General features: G+C 33.9%; 1 pseudogene; it reads left to right on the top strand.

Annotated features, from left to right (window-relative positions):
• Positions 1-2,176: 2,176 nt before the first annotated feature.
• Positions 2,177-12,395, top strand: LOC109007423 (annotated as a pseudogene).
• Positions 12,396-18,019: the final 5,624 nt, after the last annotated feature.

Below are 18,019 nucleotides of genomic sequence, written 5' to 3'. Positions count from 1 at the left end.
AGCCTAATGTTAAACTAAGTTAAGTTTATAGTATGATGTGCTATTACTGAGTCTTTGATTCATTTGTTTGTTTCTCTATTTCATGTTTTAATGTTCTAGATGATGATTTCGTGAATTTTAGAGCAGGAGTGCCAGGAGTAGAATAAATTTCCAGAGACTGTGTATGATTTAGACACTTGAGCAGTGTTAGTATCACAGAAAACTAGTTTAGATCATTAATATTCCTGACCTACAAGAAGGGGCGTTACAACAAGGGTTTTTCTCTTTCACGCATTTAAGGAGACGGGTCCATATTTATGCTACATGTTATTTAAGTTACAAGTTGGAGTAGTAATACGGCTACGGGTTGAATGAATTTGTGATCACGGGACTAGGTTATATGTATGGATTAATATGGTCATGACAGATACATTTGAGGTTAATATGTTGTGAGGGTTTTGACAAATTAGTTTAAGGAGGAAAACATGTTAGGTGATATGGATCAAACAAGTGCTATGAGTTTAATAACTATATGACTCTATGAGTCATATTTAGAGTTGCGGATAACATGCATATTACGAGTTGGATGTATATATGGTTCGATTGATGGTTATGGGTTGCCTGGTTTTAAAAGAGAAATTATTCTGGGATTCAATTATATATTATTATGAATATTTGTTTGGATGACAAAAACGTGGAAGGTAATTTTGGAGCTTATAAGTTGGATAATTATTTCGGGTTGAAACTCACGGATAGCCTCATTAGGTGGAGTTTTTGTCTTTAAAATTAATGATGCACTCAAAGTAGAAGTTGGTGTGACAATATGCTTATGTATAGGTGCCTATTGATGTGAATGTGATTGACTGCATAAAGTTCAAGGTAAGTAACTATGATCATACCTTGATATTTTACATAAACAAAATGTATAGGTGACGATATGCCTTGCAATATATTGGTTATTAGCCTTTATCAGTCCGATCGGTCCATTTGGGCTGTGCTTGTACAAAATGGTCCCTTGTTTTTATTAAAGGCCCAACTTACCAAAATTAACTATCAAAAATATTTTTTTTTGGCAAATAAATTAATAGATAAAAATTATATAAAATAGTAAAATCAAAATTAATTGAGTTTTTTAATATGGATTATCTAACTAACTCATTAATATATTAATGATGTTAATAGTTATTAACTTAGTACTCAATAGTTAATAGTATGTGTATGAATTATGATAGTGACCTATCTTAAAATTTTAATATTTTATATATGGTTAGTGAATACTTGTCATGGTCTATGGATACTTCATACTTGCAACTTAGGTATCTTACAGATAATGTACCTAAGTGTTTTAATTAGGTATAGATACTAGAATATGTATCATTATGTATAATATTATGATTAAACATATAATATATTAGTTAATTGTTTTTTTTTTTGATAGGTTAAATATTAATAACATATTAGTTAATAGTATATATAACATTTACATGGTCATGGTCGAAGGTTGGGTGAAAATTAGATAATTAAGTTATACTACTATATATAATACTATTTAAAAAATTATTTTGAAACATATATATTTAGTTCAGTCGGTCGGGGGTGAAAAAAGTCTACTCCGAGACCAAACTGAAAATCGAAAAATTGGAATTTTCAAGACTGAGACCGACCGGAAAGGTGATCAGTCTGGTCCGACTAAAATCGTTCCGTCGGGTCGGGTTTTTTGGTCCAGACAGATAACCTTGCACACTCCTACTTCTAGTTGTAAATGTAATTTTTGGTTAGTTGTGTTTGCACCATTTGGTTATGCTGTTATTCTACTTGATATATGCTCTGAATTCTGGTTGAACTAATGGGACTTTCAGGCGTTGAAAATTATTTTGGATATCTTGCATTTGAAGTTTTGTAAATGGGGGAAATTATCTTGGACTTTGAAAACATCTCATCTCATCTCATCTAATTATTACAATTTTTTCAACTTCTAATACAAAATAAAATAAACAATTTAACTTTTTTAAATCTCAAAATAAAAATAATATTAAAAAATATACTCTAATAATATTTTATTTAATTTTTTAATTTTAATCTCATCTCATTTCATCTCATCTCTAAAAACAAACTAGACAGTAGGAACTCTATCCGTCTTGGGTTGGGATGTTCATGTAACATGTTTGTATTTTTCTTGGCAGTTCATTAAGTTTGGGAAGCTTAATCGGGAGGCATGGGTGAGCATCTTTTATTTTTTTTAAATTTTTTTTAGGCTTATAATTCAGATCATTAAGTTTGATTTGAATTTCAACCTTCCTTTGGTTTTAGATACAAAGACATCTTAAATCTTTTATTTTTTTGGTTTAATCAGTTAAAGAAAAAAATTCAGAAGAGAAATCACGCCGAGAAAAGCGAAAAGAAGCACGATTTGGAAAGAAAGCGCAAAAGCATCAAGCTTGGCTCCAACATCAGGTAAAATAAATTTTAAGTTTTTGTTATTTTCTTTTAAGCAAGTTGTATTTTTTATTTTTTCTTTTGGACTCGGGAAATTTGTTTTTTGGTTATTCTTTTGTATAATGTGAATTTCATGCTAACAGGAATATCGAAATCTTCGGAAAAAACCTGGGAATTCAAACTCAAAAAAAGTGAGCAAATTGAATAATTTGTTAGAACAAAATGTACAGGAGAAAGAAATTTTACAATCAAAGGGTAAGCCTGAGAGACATCAGAATTCAGAGACTTCTAACAAGCCACTGTCTGTGGGACTTAATGGTTCTAGTTCATCAAAGGTGGTGGAAAGAAAGAAGGGTTCTAAAGGAAATTTGAAAAAGACAAAGTTTGAAGAGTATCTTGAGATGGGGATGCAGAGTGCTGCTGCATCTGCAGAGGAGGATTTGGAACTGGAAAGGAAACTTGCAAAGAAACTAAAGGTGAAGAGTGGAAAATTGAGAGGAGAGGATGATGATGTCAATTTGTTATTTGAAGGGTTCCCATCTATTATTGATTCTTTAGGGGAAGAACTCCCAATTGCTGAGGGATTTCCTGACAAGAGCTCTAAAAGTAAGAAACTTAAGAAGAAAAAGTTGTTGGAAGAAGGGCCAGAAAGTGACATTTTAGGTGACCCTAGTGTTAGATCTTCTAAATCCATTGAAACATGTGATGCATTAATGTCGGAAGATGTTCCTGCTGATGCGCCTTTGAGGAAGAAGCGTCGGAAAGGAAAGTTGTTAGAGCAAGGAAAAAATGGTGATGTGGTGGGTGATACAAATGTTAGTGCATCCAAGCCAGTTGTGTCTTGTGCTGCAGAAGTGGTGTCGGAAGAAGTTCCTGGCAAGGCACCTGCGGGTAAGGGAGATGGAAAATATGTTGCTCCTCATTCAAGAGCTTGTTCACAAAAGGAATCAGAACAGTATCTCCAAATACGCAGACATATACGAGGTGTGAAATTTGTGTTTAAGTATAACAAGGCCTTTTGTGCCCTGCCCTTTATGCTGAACTGCTACTTGCTTTCTAAGTTTCAAATCCTTAATTTGCCACAGGTCTTCTGAATAGATTGTCTGAATCTAACGTGGAATCAATTACGGGGGAGATCTCGAGAATCCTTCTTGTATGTGATGTTCATATATCTTTTTTTTTTTTTGTTTTTTATAAGTTGTGACTTTCATATATCTTAATGCTTCTATAGATTCTTTTGAGATGGTCATATGCTGTATATTCCTGGAATCTAGATATTTCCAGCCCACGGATACCACCCGAGCACCTTTTGGTGTGGGATGTATCTGACACAGTTGGCAATGGGTGGGGGGTGGAATTAGGTTCTAGTTTCACCAACAAAAATGATAAGATACATATCTGACTAAAACAGATTTAGATTTTATACATTTTCTTTTTGACCCAGGAGACCTGTCCTGGTGCAACAGTGTCCTTGGGAGTCGAGTCTTCATTTTCTCAAATGTTTTAGTTCTTGCCTGTTTCTATCAAAGTTTTGTCGAGGATAATATTATGAAGTTGCTGGTCCAGAATTGTCTTTTACATTTTTTAATCAATCCTTCTGCAGTCTATTGCTCGTGGTACTGCTTCCCAGATAATCAGTGAGGAGGTTTTGGCATCCTGTTCTGGCGGTCCTCGTGGCAATGAACAGTTAAGTTTGTATTTGTATTTCATCTCAGTCTCTTTTCCCTTCCTTTTATAAAAAGCCTATGTCCAATATAATATGACAATTATTGCGTACAAATCTCTACATGGAGGTTATTCATTTCTTCTCCTTCATTTCTGTTTCTTAGCCGTGGCTTCCTTAGCCAACTTCCTCCACATGAAAATTTAACTTTTCTTTTTCTATTATTTTTTAAACGTCCTGTTTTGGGAACAAATCCATTGAACAGCATTGTAAAGGCTCTGCTTTGTGTGCAAATGTGCCCCTCATTAATTTATCCATACGAAGCAAGAAAGAGAGGGGGCCCAAAAGAGGGCGGGGGGCGGGGGGCGGGGCGCTTATTGTTTCAATTCAATATCATCTCATGTTCCATCATTCTGGGTATTGGAGAAAGATCATTTTGTTTTTGGTTTGAATTCGATAAAAATTTCAAGATATCTTGCGGAATTAATAGTGTATAACTTATCAAGAGAAAAGTCCTTATGACTGAAAAATGGAAGCTCTAAGAATGTCGAGTCCATTTCCTATGGTGAACAATTTAATTTTGGAAAAGATGTCGCTCTTGTATATATCCCTTGTACTTGGCTTTGCCTATTTTAATAAAATTCTTATTTACTGATAAAAAAAAAATTGGAAAAGATGAAAAGGTTCCATTGGTGAAAATATTTCATGTTTGATAAACTTTCAAGATATCTTGTGTGATTAATGAAGTTTAACTCATCAAAACAAACAAAAAATATATCCTTTTGAATGAAGCATAAGAGCTCTAAGAACATGAGTCCAATTTAGGTGGTGAACAATTTAATTTTGAAAACTGCATTTTATATGTAGTGAATATGTTATCTGTCTAAAGAAATCCTCGAATATATTTTTCGTACAATTTATTTATTTACTGTTATTCGTTTTGTTATAGATCTTTCGTATCTATGAAAGAGTCCCCAAACACCTCTTTTGTCTTTTGCAAATAGAACTTCAAGAGTTGAATTGTTTTCGTTAGATTTGGCAGTAATGTTGAAAAGAAAAGTCAAAACTTTTCTGTTCCTTACTCTATAGATGGCTTTGCTTCTAAATTTTATTTCGGAAATTTTAATTAATTAATGTTGGCTCATTATTCCATTTATATACTTTGTCAGCTTTGTTGATCCAAGGACCCAAATTCCATATACAAGGGAGTTTTGATGGATAATGATTATTTTCTTATCAAAAGTTGTTTTTTTTCTTTTCTTTTTTGGGGTCCGTGGCTTATGTGAATCCATAAAACTTGCTGAATGTCACAAGATGGAGCTTTTTTTATTTGAACATTAGTTTATTCCATAAGTATATATATATATATATAAATATATATATATAAACTGGACCCTATATTATTTTCCCCCTTCTTCTTCTTCTTTTTTTTTTGTTTTTTAAATTTTTTAAATTTTCTTAATAACTCCCTCTCTGCTCTGCTCTTTGTGTAGGTATGCTGCTGTTTTTGGTGCTTTTGTTGCAGGGATGGCATGTTTGGTTGGAATTGACTTCAGTGCAAAGCTTATGGCTTCTCTTGCTCTATGTTTTGAGGTGATCACACCGTTATTATTGCTAGTTGTTTGACTAATAAAAAAAATTAGAAAAATGTACCGAGAAAAATTATGTTTTTTTACCCAGGATGAATACCACAAAGAAGACATTCTTTCTTTGCGAAATCTCTCTCTTCTGCTATCCTATTTGTACATATTTGGAGTTTGCTCGAGGTAAATAATAACTTCTGTTAACCTGGACTCTTACTCTGTAAAATTATCACGGCAAGAGGTGAAAAAAAATCAAGGACTTCAAAAGCATATGTCATGACACATTGATTTAGGTTGCTGGACGACAATATCTTTTGGCATGGTCAAATTTCTGCTCATCAAGCTCTATTACATGTGAAGATACATTCTTCAATTTGAAGGCAGAGTTAATCCTGTGATGAACACATGCACAGATGTGATGTACATACTGTAAACATCAGTTCCTTTACATTCATTAAATTACTAATTTGTTGTTAGGGATGAGGCTATGTATTCTATGACAGCTCTGAAATTGCTTCAACTCCCTTCAAAAGAAAAGAGTGTATTGGGACATTGTGTTTTTGTTGAAATGAAAGCAGTTTTCTTTATGATATTATGGCGTGATTTGTCCATGTTTTGGGCATATATCCGGCTTCAGAAGTGTGATATGCCATATGAGAAGGATAAGGGTAGGTGGTATATGAGATCTTACATTGCTTGGGAATGAGAAGTTCTTGCTCTTTATAATATTTCAATGGGACTCCAATTGTATCATTGACTAGTCCTTTTGGAGTATAGGTCATGTGGTTTGGGCCTTCCATTAGGGCGTTACAAGGAACAACATGAGTGATTGAATCCCTAACTTGAGCTATCTAAATTGTAGTAATTGCTTGATGAGTGATGTGTCCTTGTGCAGAAGTTCACTGTCTGTTTCAGTTAGTGTGCCATAAATTTTTTTACAGTATGTAACAATCCTTTCTAATGGCTTTATTTCTGATGATTCGTCTCAGTGAGTTGATACATGACTTTTTGATAATGTTGAGCAAGCGATTAACAGAGATAGATGTCTCAACCATCTTGACAACTTTGCAATGTAAGCCTCTTTAAAATTTTGATATTCGGTCTTTGCATATGTGGATTTTTTGGCTTTTATACCTTGTTATCATAATTCTATCAACTTTAAGCTTCAAGGGGGTTCATTTTTAATAAGTCTTGCATATCAAGCATTTTATTTAGTGTGTTTGTGCTTAAAATCAGCATCATGTATGTTTCCAAACCAGTTGTTGTTTGCAAATGGGATCCATTTTTTGGCAAGTGCTTGCATGTCACACATTTTATATATATCGTTTTTGTGCTTAAAATACATCATGATGTATATCCAATAACCAGGTATTTTTGTTTGCATTCTATATTTTATGATAGCATGAAATTATTGTTCATCTTTTGTAATTGCATGATGGCATCAGCAACTCGTCTGATTTGAACTACTATTAACTGCACAGGCTGTGGAATGAAAATAAGGAGTGATGATCCTTCTGCAATGAAAAATTTTATTCTCAGTATTCAGAATAGGGTGAATGAGTTGAAAGCTTCTTCTGGAGATGGCCAACAAAGTATAAATAGCAAGAGAGTAAGTTTATTAAACGTTTTAACATTATTATGAATTCTTCACCTTTTTTTTTCTGTTTCATAATTGCAAAGATTGTAATTGGTGATGCTTGCATATGGAATTCATGCTTGAAACCATATGTGACATCAAGAACAACAAGAAAAGGCCTAAAGAGGATCCCGCTCATCACACCCGGATAAAGAAATGGCTACAAAAGGTCTTTCTAGTTAATACTTTCATTCTTTTAACATTTAGTTCAGTATATTTTTTTAGAATGTTTTATTACACTTTGTTATTTTTGTAATGGGACTTGGGAGGATAGGTTTTGGTTTGAGGAGGCTTCACTTTTAAGGGGCTACCACTGGTGTTGCGGTGCGAGATTGTCTCTAAAGCTCAATAAGGGGTGCATCCTATTTATTATTCATTTTAAGACAATTGTTTTTAAGAGACGCACCCAAGTAATATACATTGTAGTTTCAATACAACAGTGAACATGTTTTGGTTCATACATTGACTAGAATAGCTTGGTATCGAAACCTTATGAATGATTATGAACTTCATTGTGTACATAATTTGTAAAAAAAATGTGTTGGGATCTACTAAAGAAATTGTGGTGGGTTCTCCTTTTGATTCATGGAATGCTATATGGTAAGATGGGAGTTTGTATGCGTTGGGTATTTTGAAATGTTTTGTTTTTTGTTTTTCCTCTACTTAAATACGCATCTTATCACCAAATTTCTTTGCGCCAATAGTGTCATTCTGTCTCAGTTTAGCTAGGAATTTTAATTTATAATTCTCTCTTTTTTTTGTTTCTGATTAATATTTAACATTGACCACTTTGTCATTACATTAGTCATAGCTGCCATGTTTTACTTGGTACATAAAAAATGTTTTTGCCCCTTCGCCATGATCATTGTCTCTCCTTAAAATCCATGAGGTTGCTCTCTCTTTGGAACTTCGTTTTTGCACGCCAATGTAAAATTGTGAGTTATATGGTCTCATCTTGAGGTTTACCTCTTCCTGATACAAAAAAACTTCTCTCCATACTTCCAAAACTTTTTTTATTTTTTTTATTTGACACCGGGTGTCCAGGAACAGCGTCCTGACTAATCTCGGGGGTGCACAGGGCACCCAAAACTTTTCAATGAAAAGTGATAATTTTTCTTTCTGGTGACGTTTTGTTCTCGGACACCCTGTGCCAATAAAAAAAAAAAAAAATCAAAGTTGTAAAAATTAGTTGTAAATGGGTTGTTAGTGTATCGTTACTCAACCCTTAGGGGTTAGCTCAAGTGGTAAGAGCCTTGGTCTTGGTGATATGCTTCCTCCAGGTCTCTAAGGTTTGAACCCTTAGGTTCAAACAATTTTTAGGGGCCATCGAATAGAATTCTAATTGCCTGAGGTGCACTTGCAGTAAACTCCTCATCTAGAGCTTGTGCACCCTTGGGATTAGTTGGGACTTTGTTCCCGGATGCCCAGTACCAAAAAAAAAGTGTATAATTGCTCTAGGCATGAAAGTATGACTAGGAATAGGGATAGCTCATGGAAACTCAAGATAATCTAAATTTATTTTAACATTTTGCTTTTCAAAATAATGAGTGTCAGATTTGATGTAGTAAAGACAATTCAATTTTCCATTATCTTTTTGTATGACATTGAGTCCTTGGTTATTCTTTATTTTCAGTTAAGGGTAGAAGATGTTTGATTAGAGGGCTCAAATGGAGCAAGCTTGTCGATCCTGAGAAGAAGGGCCAATGGTGGTTGTCTGGTGACATGGCTTCCACAATGGACAATGTTAAAGAAGTTGCCAGCAATATAGACAAAGAGGTTCTTGAAGCCCAAAAAATGCTGCAGCTTGCTGCTGCACAGAGGATGAATACAGATGCCAGACGGGCAGTCTTTTGTATAGTAATGAGTGGGGAGGACTACATTGATACATTTGAGAAGCTTCTAAGGTTGGATTTACATGGAAAGCAGGTGGGTGCCTTGTGATTTTCTCCTTATTTTGGCAACTGTATTTAATTTTCTGATTGTTAATTTTCAATTATATTCACAGGACAGAGAGATCATGCGTGTTCTTGTAGAATGCTGTTTACAGGAGAAAGTATTTAATAAGTATTATACTGTTCTCGCTTTTCCAAGTTGTGTGAGCATGACAAAAACCACAAGTTCACTTTACAGGTGTTCTCTTCTCTCTCTCCTTTTTTTATTTTTTATTTATCTTGGTGACTTTAGAATGAAATTTTCGGTAAAGCATGGCCAGAAATTTTGTTTTTTAAATTCAGACACATGGTTTGTCATGTAAATTCACATGTTCCATTCCTTAGGTATGCTTTCTTTCTGATTTTTTGATAATTAATTGAAAAATATTATATCAGCTGATTTTGACAATTACATAATCTTGTGAAAATATCAGGGGCCATTCATTTGACCTTTTGTTTTTTCTTTTTTTTTTGTTTCATTGTTAAATCCGCAGTTTGTTATAAACTTTGCGATCTTCTAAAGACTACCATTGTTTTTATTCAGTGATTTTATTTGAGTAATATTTCTTGGGAGACTTTACCTGGTTGTGGTATCAACCCTGGAATTTGAGTTTGAACTAGGTTTGAATTGGAGATTGCTGGCCTTTTATGTGTGACAAAAATAGCTTCTGTCTACTTGTAGAGATAATGAGATACTGCAGAATTTTTGGTTGGGGTTATAGCATGTCTAAGTGATTTTTGGTCCTTGCTTTAAGTGACAATCATCTTATAGACTCAAGGGTTATTATGTGCAATGCAATTGCAAAAGTACAATGAATACTTATTATTTTGGTATATATGTTTCTGAGCAATGCAACCGAGGTCGAAAAATGCTTCCTAGGAGTGAAGTAGGTGGATCTATTACCTTGTTGAACACTCTGATTATGTTACTGGAAGCGCGTGCCTATGGTCAACCACATTTACACACCGCATGGATATCTATGAGAAATGTTTGTGATAGTCCTTGTATATTTCTTATGCCTTGGATGAAGGATTGAGTATTATTGTCAAAGAGGATGCTGAAATTTTTTAATGGTAGTAGATAATTAAATCGTCAGCTTGAATGTACATGGCAGTGCAGGAGGGCTTTTTAAGACAGGGCAGGGCAGGGCAGGGCAAGTATTATGAGTCAATTTGGTTTTATTGCATCTGAATCTGGCTTCAACTTTTATTGCATACATCATCGAAGTAAATGATGTAGCTGGAATTGTCATTTCTAAATCACAAGAAAACCTTGCATTTTAAAAGAGTGATGTTATTGGCCTTCCTTTTAGTGTTGATATGTGGGATACAACAAACTGGACACTAAGTTGGTTCTTTTCTTAGAGGACTTTGGGGGAACATAAACTAAGGTTTCCTTATTTCTCCTGGGGAGAAGGACAAGTTTAAGGGGTGAGGAATATTACTTATAACCTAGGGCACGTTTGGCCTGCAGAGTAGAGCCTAGAAGCAAATAGGTATTCATGTGGAATAACAACAAACTAGAAGCAATAGATATTCCTTTCCTCTTGGGAAAAGAACGTTGCTTAGTAATAAAAAAATCAAAATTAAACTTCTTAAAACTAAAATTTAAAAATAATGATTACTGATTAAAAAAATTAAAAATAATAAGTGATTGAAATTGGAAAAGAAAGAAAAATGCAGAGGGAGGGTTGCCCCTTCCCTGTGGCAGCCCCCCTCACCAAGAGTGGGGTGGAGGGAGACCTTCTTTCACCACCCTTTTGGCTGGGTGATAGGGTATTGGGGGTGGGTCTTCCACAGTTCCCAAGGTGGAAGCAGATTTGTAGAGGGAGAGGGAGGTGAGACCTTTAAGAGATAAGCCCCTTGCAAGGGATTGCTCAAGCCACTCTTTGCGATGTTGCTACTTCCCGTCATTACAAAAGGAGGGGGGGGGGCGGGGGCACTCCATCTTGTGGTGGTGGGGGACATTCCCACCTCGCTTGCAGGGTGCTCTGCCTTGCATGCCAGGGGGATCTCCCCCACTGCTATCCCCCTCACCCCTTGCAATGCGAAGGGTGTAGACCCCTCTTGAGGCCGTCACGTTGCTCTTATATTTGATACTGTTATTTCTTCCTTGTTATTACTTAAGAACCAACGAATATTTTCAGTCACTCATCTCATGCACCTAGAATCTCATACCCTTCTATAGATTCAAATTTTATCTATTGGCTGGAAGAAATTCCCACAATCCAAGATAACCACAAATAAAATGAGAGCATTCAGACTTCCATACGATGCCAAATTTCTGGTAATGATTGATGTTCATGTGGGCCAACATTGCCCACTCCAATGGAAGCTCTACACCTTTGGCTTCGATTGCAATGTTCTCTCTTTTACCTGCACAATGTATATAAAAAGAAAAAATGATGAATGTTTTGCTATGACCTCAATTTTTATTTTTGAAGTCTGACATATGATTGTTTTTGATAACTTGCATTGATTTGTATTGAGCTGTTTTAAAAGTCTGACATATGATTGTTTTTTTTTTTCCCTGTAGTTTGTTTATTTCTTTATTATTTTCAAAATATAGTGCCCTTTCTATATTCTTTTTCCTAAAATAATTTTTTTAATCTTGCTTTTACCTGCTGTAATTTCTCAGTTTTGCCTTTGGGACCACTTCAAAGAGCTGGAGTCGATGCAGCATACTAGGTCATTGCACCTGGCAAAATTTGCAGCAGAGATGCTTGCTTCTTTCACCCTCTCCCTAGCAGTTTTGAAATCTGTAGAATTGGGTGATATCAGGCAGCTCACCCCAAGACGGATTATGCACTTCCGAATGCTATTTGAGGCCCTTTTTGAGTATTCTGATAAGCTCATATGGAACATATTCACCCGTGTGGGTGTCACCCCCGACCTCGAAAGTCTTAGACATGGCATTGAGTTTTTCATCAAGGAGTACGTTGTGAAAACCAATAAAGCAATCACAGAAAAATTTAGGGTTGTAAAGAGAGCCCTTAATAATGCTGAAGGAATCCTCATGTGAGTCTCCATTCTCACCTTACCAATTATGTAGGTTAAAGTGTACTACATTCTAATTTTATAACCACACCAAATTTTGGAATATACCGACCTTTTTGTGTACGAAAGTTGAATTATTTAGGAGTATTATGCAGATGGTTTTCTTTGGCAAGGCATGGTATATAAAATCTTTTTTATTTACTCCACTCTCAAAGATGCTTATGCTCATTCTCATGTGTTGAGTGAGCTCTACAGTTGCCACCCAATTGAATCTTGTGTGTCAAATTTAATATTAAACTTCAATGATGACTTATGGAATGGTCTGATTACACTGATTCCAGGGAGGTATGGTGCATTAGGTTAAGACCCATTTCTCACTTAACAAAAAAAATAACTGATTTCGTTTAGATCTCTTCCCTCTTTTCTAATTTGGTGCGAAACCACTAGGGCTGAGCAAAAATCCGACAATCCGACTCCGACTCCGCACCGGCTCCGCTCCGGCTCCGACTTGTCGGAGTCGGAGTCGGAGGTTTTTTCCTCTTGGCAGTCGGAGTCAGAGTCGGAGTCGGAGCCATTGATGATCCGACTCCGACTCCGCTCCGATCCGACTCTGACCCTCCGACTCCGCCTCCGCCTCCGACGTGGCCCTCCGACTCCGACTCCGATTTTATACATATTTTATAAAAAAATGTGTTTTTCTATATATTAATTATTTAAATTTTATACAATTATATCTTATATAGTTAGTTAAAGTCAATAATATACTAGTTAAATAATATATTTATACTATAATATATAGACTAAATTGACTAATAATAGTTTAGTATATGTATATGACTATATGTAAATATCATACTATTACAAATTTACAATATTACTACCATGTAACACTAAATTACTAATGTATAAATATAATAGCATATAATACTAATAACTAATGTATATATAATATACTATAAACACTGAGATGAATAATAACATCGACATGTAATATTGTAATACTAATGTATAAACACTAATATATAAAATTATAATAACATATAATACTAATGTATAATAACTAAAGTATTATTCATATAAATTACTAATAGTATTAATTACTATATATAAATTAGTAAACCACTTTAAGCCTATATATAAATTACTATATAAATTACTGTAGTATCAATTACTAATACTATATTACTATATGATACTATTAACTATAGTGAATCAGTGATATACTAGTATTAGACATTAGTGTACTAATACAATCAATGATATAGTCAGTATAATATTTATACTAATACTATTATTAATTATATAGTTATACTAAATTAAAATCACTATAGCAAATACTAATATATAATTATGCTAATCACTATAACTAATACTAATACTAATATAGATTATAGTAATAAATTATAGTATTATAACTATACTAAATCACTATAACTTATACTAATATAGTTATACTAAAATTTAAATCACTATAAGTAATACTAATATAGTTATAATACTAAATTACTAATATAGTTATATTACTATAGGATACTATTAACTATAGCGATAAACTAGTATTAGTATACTAACATTATTAGTGATATAGTTAGTATAATATTTATACTAATACTATTATATAGTTATACTAAATTAAAATCATTCTAGCAAATACTAATATATAGTTATTCTAATCACTATAACTAATTCTAATACTAATATAGACTATAGTTATAACTTGTAGTATTATAACTATACTAAATCACTATAACTTATACTAATATATTATAAAGTTATACTACATCACTATAACTTATACTAATATATTATAAAGTTATACTACATCACTATAACTTATACTAATATAGTTATACTAAATGACTATAACTATAATTATATATAGTATTAATATCACTATTAGTATATTATATATAGTATATATATTATTAATATCACTATTAGTATAATAGTATTAATAACTATTAGTATATTAGTGTATTACTAGTATTTCGTATACGGTGCCCTTTTTTTTAATAGTCATTTATAATAATATATATCATATTTTTTTTTTAATGAATCTTCATATATATATATAATATAAAATAGATTCATATTAATTAGTAACTATACTTAATACAGTTAAATTGTTAATACTACTTTAAAAATACATAATACGGTGTCGTTAGTCGTTACTCGTTGGGGACCTGGGGACTGAAGTAGTGAAGTAAATTGTAATTAGCCTAATTAGGTCAGGTGCTGAGGTACGGGTTCCCCTTCCCCAATCCCCATTCCCGACTGAATCGAAGACCCATCACCCACTAAACCCTCGCAGCCCTCTCTCTCGCGCAGGCGCAGCCCTCTCTCCTCAGTCGCGCCCCTCTCCTCTCACAGCCCTCTCTCTCGCGCAGGCGCAGCCCTCTCTCCTCAGTCGCCGATTCGCCTCTCCTCTCGCAGAACCCCTCTCTCTCGCAGCCCTCCTCTCACGCAGACGGCTTCCATGCTTGCATGACCAATTACTTGAAAGGTCAGTAGGGTTTCTCCCAACTTCGTAAATCGGTGATCTTTTTATTTTTTATTTTTCCTCTTGTCCGAATTGGGGAACATATGTTTGTTGCTTCTTCGGTTTTTATTGTGGAAGTTTTTGTATTATAATAATTATCATTGATTGATGTGCACTGCGTTTGGTTGATGGGAAAAATGTGGGTCAAAGAAATAGATGATGGGATTTGTGTGTTGGGCCTTGTTTTTGGTTAATGGGTCTGAGTAAGGACTCCGTTTGGTTGCCAAGAAAATGTTGGAAAAGAAAAGTTAAAAACAAAAGTTTATGCACATGGCATGATTGACAGTGGTGTAATTTCTTCATAAGAGTTTTCCCGAGCTGAATACTTCCGGATTTAATATTGTCCAAGCAATTCACTCGGATAACTATGAATGATGTAGCCTAGGGGTTCACTTTATTTTAACATCTTTATTCCACTCTTAAGTCTTAAGTTCGGTTGAGAGCTATATATACGTGTAATGGTGCATGGATTTGAGTAGAAAAAAGTCTATCAAGTTGGAGACTTGGTTGTTTTGACATATGCATGCCTTCACTATGTGCTCCCCTGCACTTAGTGTCTTCGGTTTCTTGACTCCGTGCCATATATAAGTGAAAACATAGTACAAGAATGGAGTTGGTATAACTAATTATTGATAAATTTCTATTTGTTAAAGTCTCAATTATATTTTTATTGAATTCCATTTGAAATCTATAATAAATAAGTTTGCCATTCATTTTGAAAACAGCATACACATTTTGCACTTTTAAGTGCGCTCAATTACATGCAGTTTACTTTGGCTATGCCTACTCTTTGATAAATAAAATATCTTATTACTTATAAAAAAAAAAAAAAAAGTCTTTTCTCGGTATGGGGTTTGGAGGGTTAAGTTGAGGGTTTGAGCATGTTTGCCTACTACCATTCGGCATGAATTGGGAACACAGATTTCTTGGTATGTTGTCTGACTTGCTAATGTTTGAGGCCAGTCTTGCTGGACTGATTTTGTTGGGGGTTATTTTGATAATAAATTCTGGCATTATAGGCATGCAAGCCATGATTTTCAGGAAGATATCTGTGTAGAAATTACCATTTTACAAACTGCACTTTTATCAAGTTTTTAACTGACTGAAGGAACATGGTTTATAAAATAGTTGTTATCTCTGAATTTAAAGGTCAATTCAATCACGAGAGTTTGGCAGAATATATATTCTTTATAACTAGAATTTGGGATAATATTGAATATGTTTTCTCTGTTTACTGCCAGTGGTGTTTTCGTTCATGTTGTTGAATGTTGGGTCTGATTTTTTTTCTATTTTTCTTTCATATGATATTAAAGTTGGGTTGTTTTTCTTACTAATATTTTCATTTTTTTTTCAGGCACAACTTGAAAGTTGGAAGTTGTGGATGTTTTGGTTCATTTGTTGGGCATTTAGAATATTGTAATTTGGAAGCTTGTAATTTATTTTATTTTGGTGCATTTGAAAGTTTGTAATTAAATATTTAAATGTTGTTGGAACATTTATTTTGGTTGGCTCTTAGAACATTTTGGATTTCTTTTTTGTTAGAATGATGTGGATATCAGGATATAGAATCTGGATGATGGGAGTACATGTAAAAATAGGACTTTCTTTTTAATTTTTGATGCATGTTATTGTAGTAGTGGTAAGTATCTATTATTATAATAGATGTGGATGATGGATGGTAGGTGTGATATGTGGATGTTTATTGTAGTGATTAGTATATAGTTGGATGTGGATATGAGGATATGGATAATGGATGATGTGGATGTCAGTAAGTTTGGCCCTTTGAAACTTTTGTAATGCAGGTTTTTGTTTGCATGTTCTTTTAGTATAATGATAACATTAAATTGTAATATTGAGAAAGTTGAAATTTGAAAGCCAACAATTTTTTTTTTTTTAAAAAGTGGGTCAAATATGAAGTTAAAAAAGACAAAAACATAAAATAAAAAAATCCGACTCCGCTCCGACAAGTTGGAGTCGGAGTCGGAGCGGATTATGTACATCACGGAGTCGGAGTCGGAGGTTGGGTCCTCCGACTCCGAAACAGTCTGTGCTCAGCCCTAGAAACCACAATGAAAAAGGAAAAAAAAAAAAAAAAAGCAAAAAGCCATTATAGCAGAATTACCTAGAACAGTTTGAACCTATGCATATTACGGTTGTGTTTGGATGTTGAAGTGAGTTGAGTTGAGATGATAAAATATTGTTAGAATATTATTTTTTAATATTATTATTATTTTAGAATTTGAAAAAGTTAAATTATTTATTATATTTTATATTGGGATTTGAAAAAGTTATAATGATGAGTTGAGATGAGTTGAGATGAGTTTGGGATCCAAACGAAGCCGAACAACTAGGGTCCGAGAAATCGCCCTCTTTGTTGCAGGGCCGTGGCTCCTTCCTCTTGCGGATTCCATTTTGTATTTCTCTAAACTCTTTTCAATGATACAATAACGTAGAATAAAGCAAGGGTATCCTAGCAAAAACATACAAAAGAGGAGGAAAAGAGAGCAAGATGAAAAACAACAAAAGCTGCCTAACCCACGCTAATCTCTATCCCTCCTCATCCTCTTCCTCTCATCATGCGAATCTCTCTCTCCTCTCTGAATGAGACTTACCATGATGTTTACGAATATCAGGCAATGAGGCCTCTCTCTCCATTTTTTTTTCTTTTTCTTTGAAAGCTAGATCTAGTAATACTTCAATGTTTAAAATGTATAATTAAGAACCTTATAGATAAGTAGGCTCGTAAAACAGGTCGGAACGTAAGGATACAAAAATCTTCTGTTAAAATGAAAACTAAGTTAGATATGAGTTACCATGTCTACACCCTAAGACAATAAGTTTGAACGTTGACTCAACCACGTCAAACTTCTGGATGCTAGCCACGAGCATTCGGATGTTGACTCTAAATAGGTTGTGTGTTCCAAGTATGTAATACTCCTCGTTGTGGTGGGATTTAAGGGGTTTAAAAGATAGTTTTAGAATATAAAATGAGAATTATTGACATTTATAAAATGTTTCTTTTCCTTCCCAGGGTAAAAGATCTTAAAATTAAAACTAGGAGTGTAATCGATCTGATTCAGTCTGGGAGGGCTTACAGACCAAAAACTTTGGTCTATCATTTTTTCCAGATCAAACCGTTAGCTACTTGTCTGGTCAGTCCATGAACATTTTTTTTGCTTCTTTTTTCTTTTTTTTTTAACAGAAAAATTAATACAAAAAATTAATTAAATTAGTAAAATTAAAATTAAGTGATCT

The sequence above is a fragment of the Juglans regia genome, unplaced genomic scaffold (genome assembly GCF_001411555.2).
Source record: "Juglans regia cultivar Chandler unplaced genomic scaffold, Walnut 2.0 Scaffold_702, whole genome shotgun sequence".
Classification (NCBI taxonomy): domain Eukaryota; kingdom Viridiplantae; phylum Streptophyta; class Magnoliopsida; order Fagales; family Juglandaceae; genus Juglans; species Juglans regia.
This window is presented reverse-complemented; position numbering and strand designations above follow the sequence as displayed.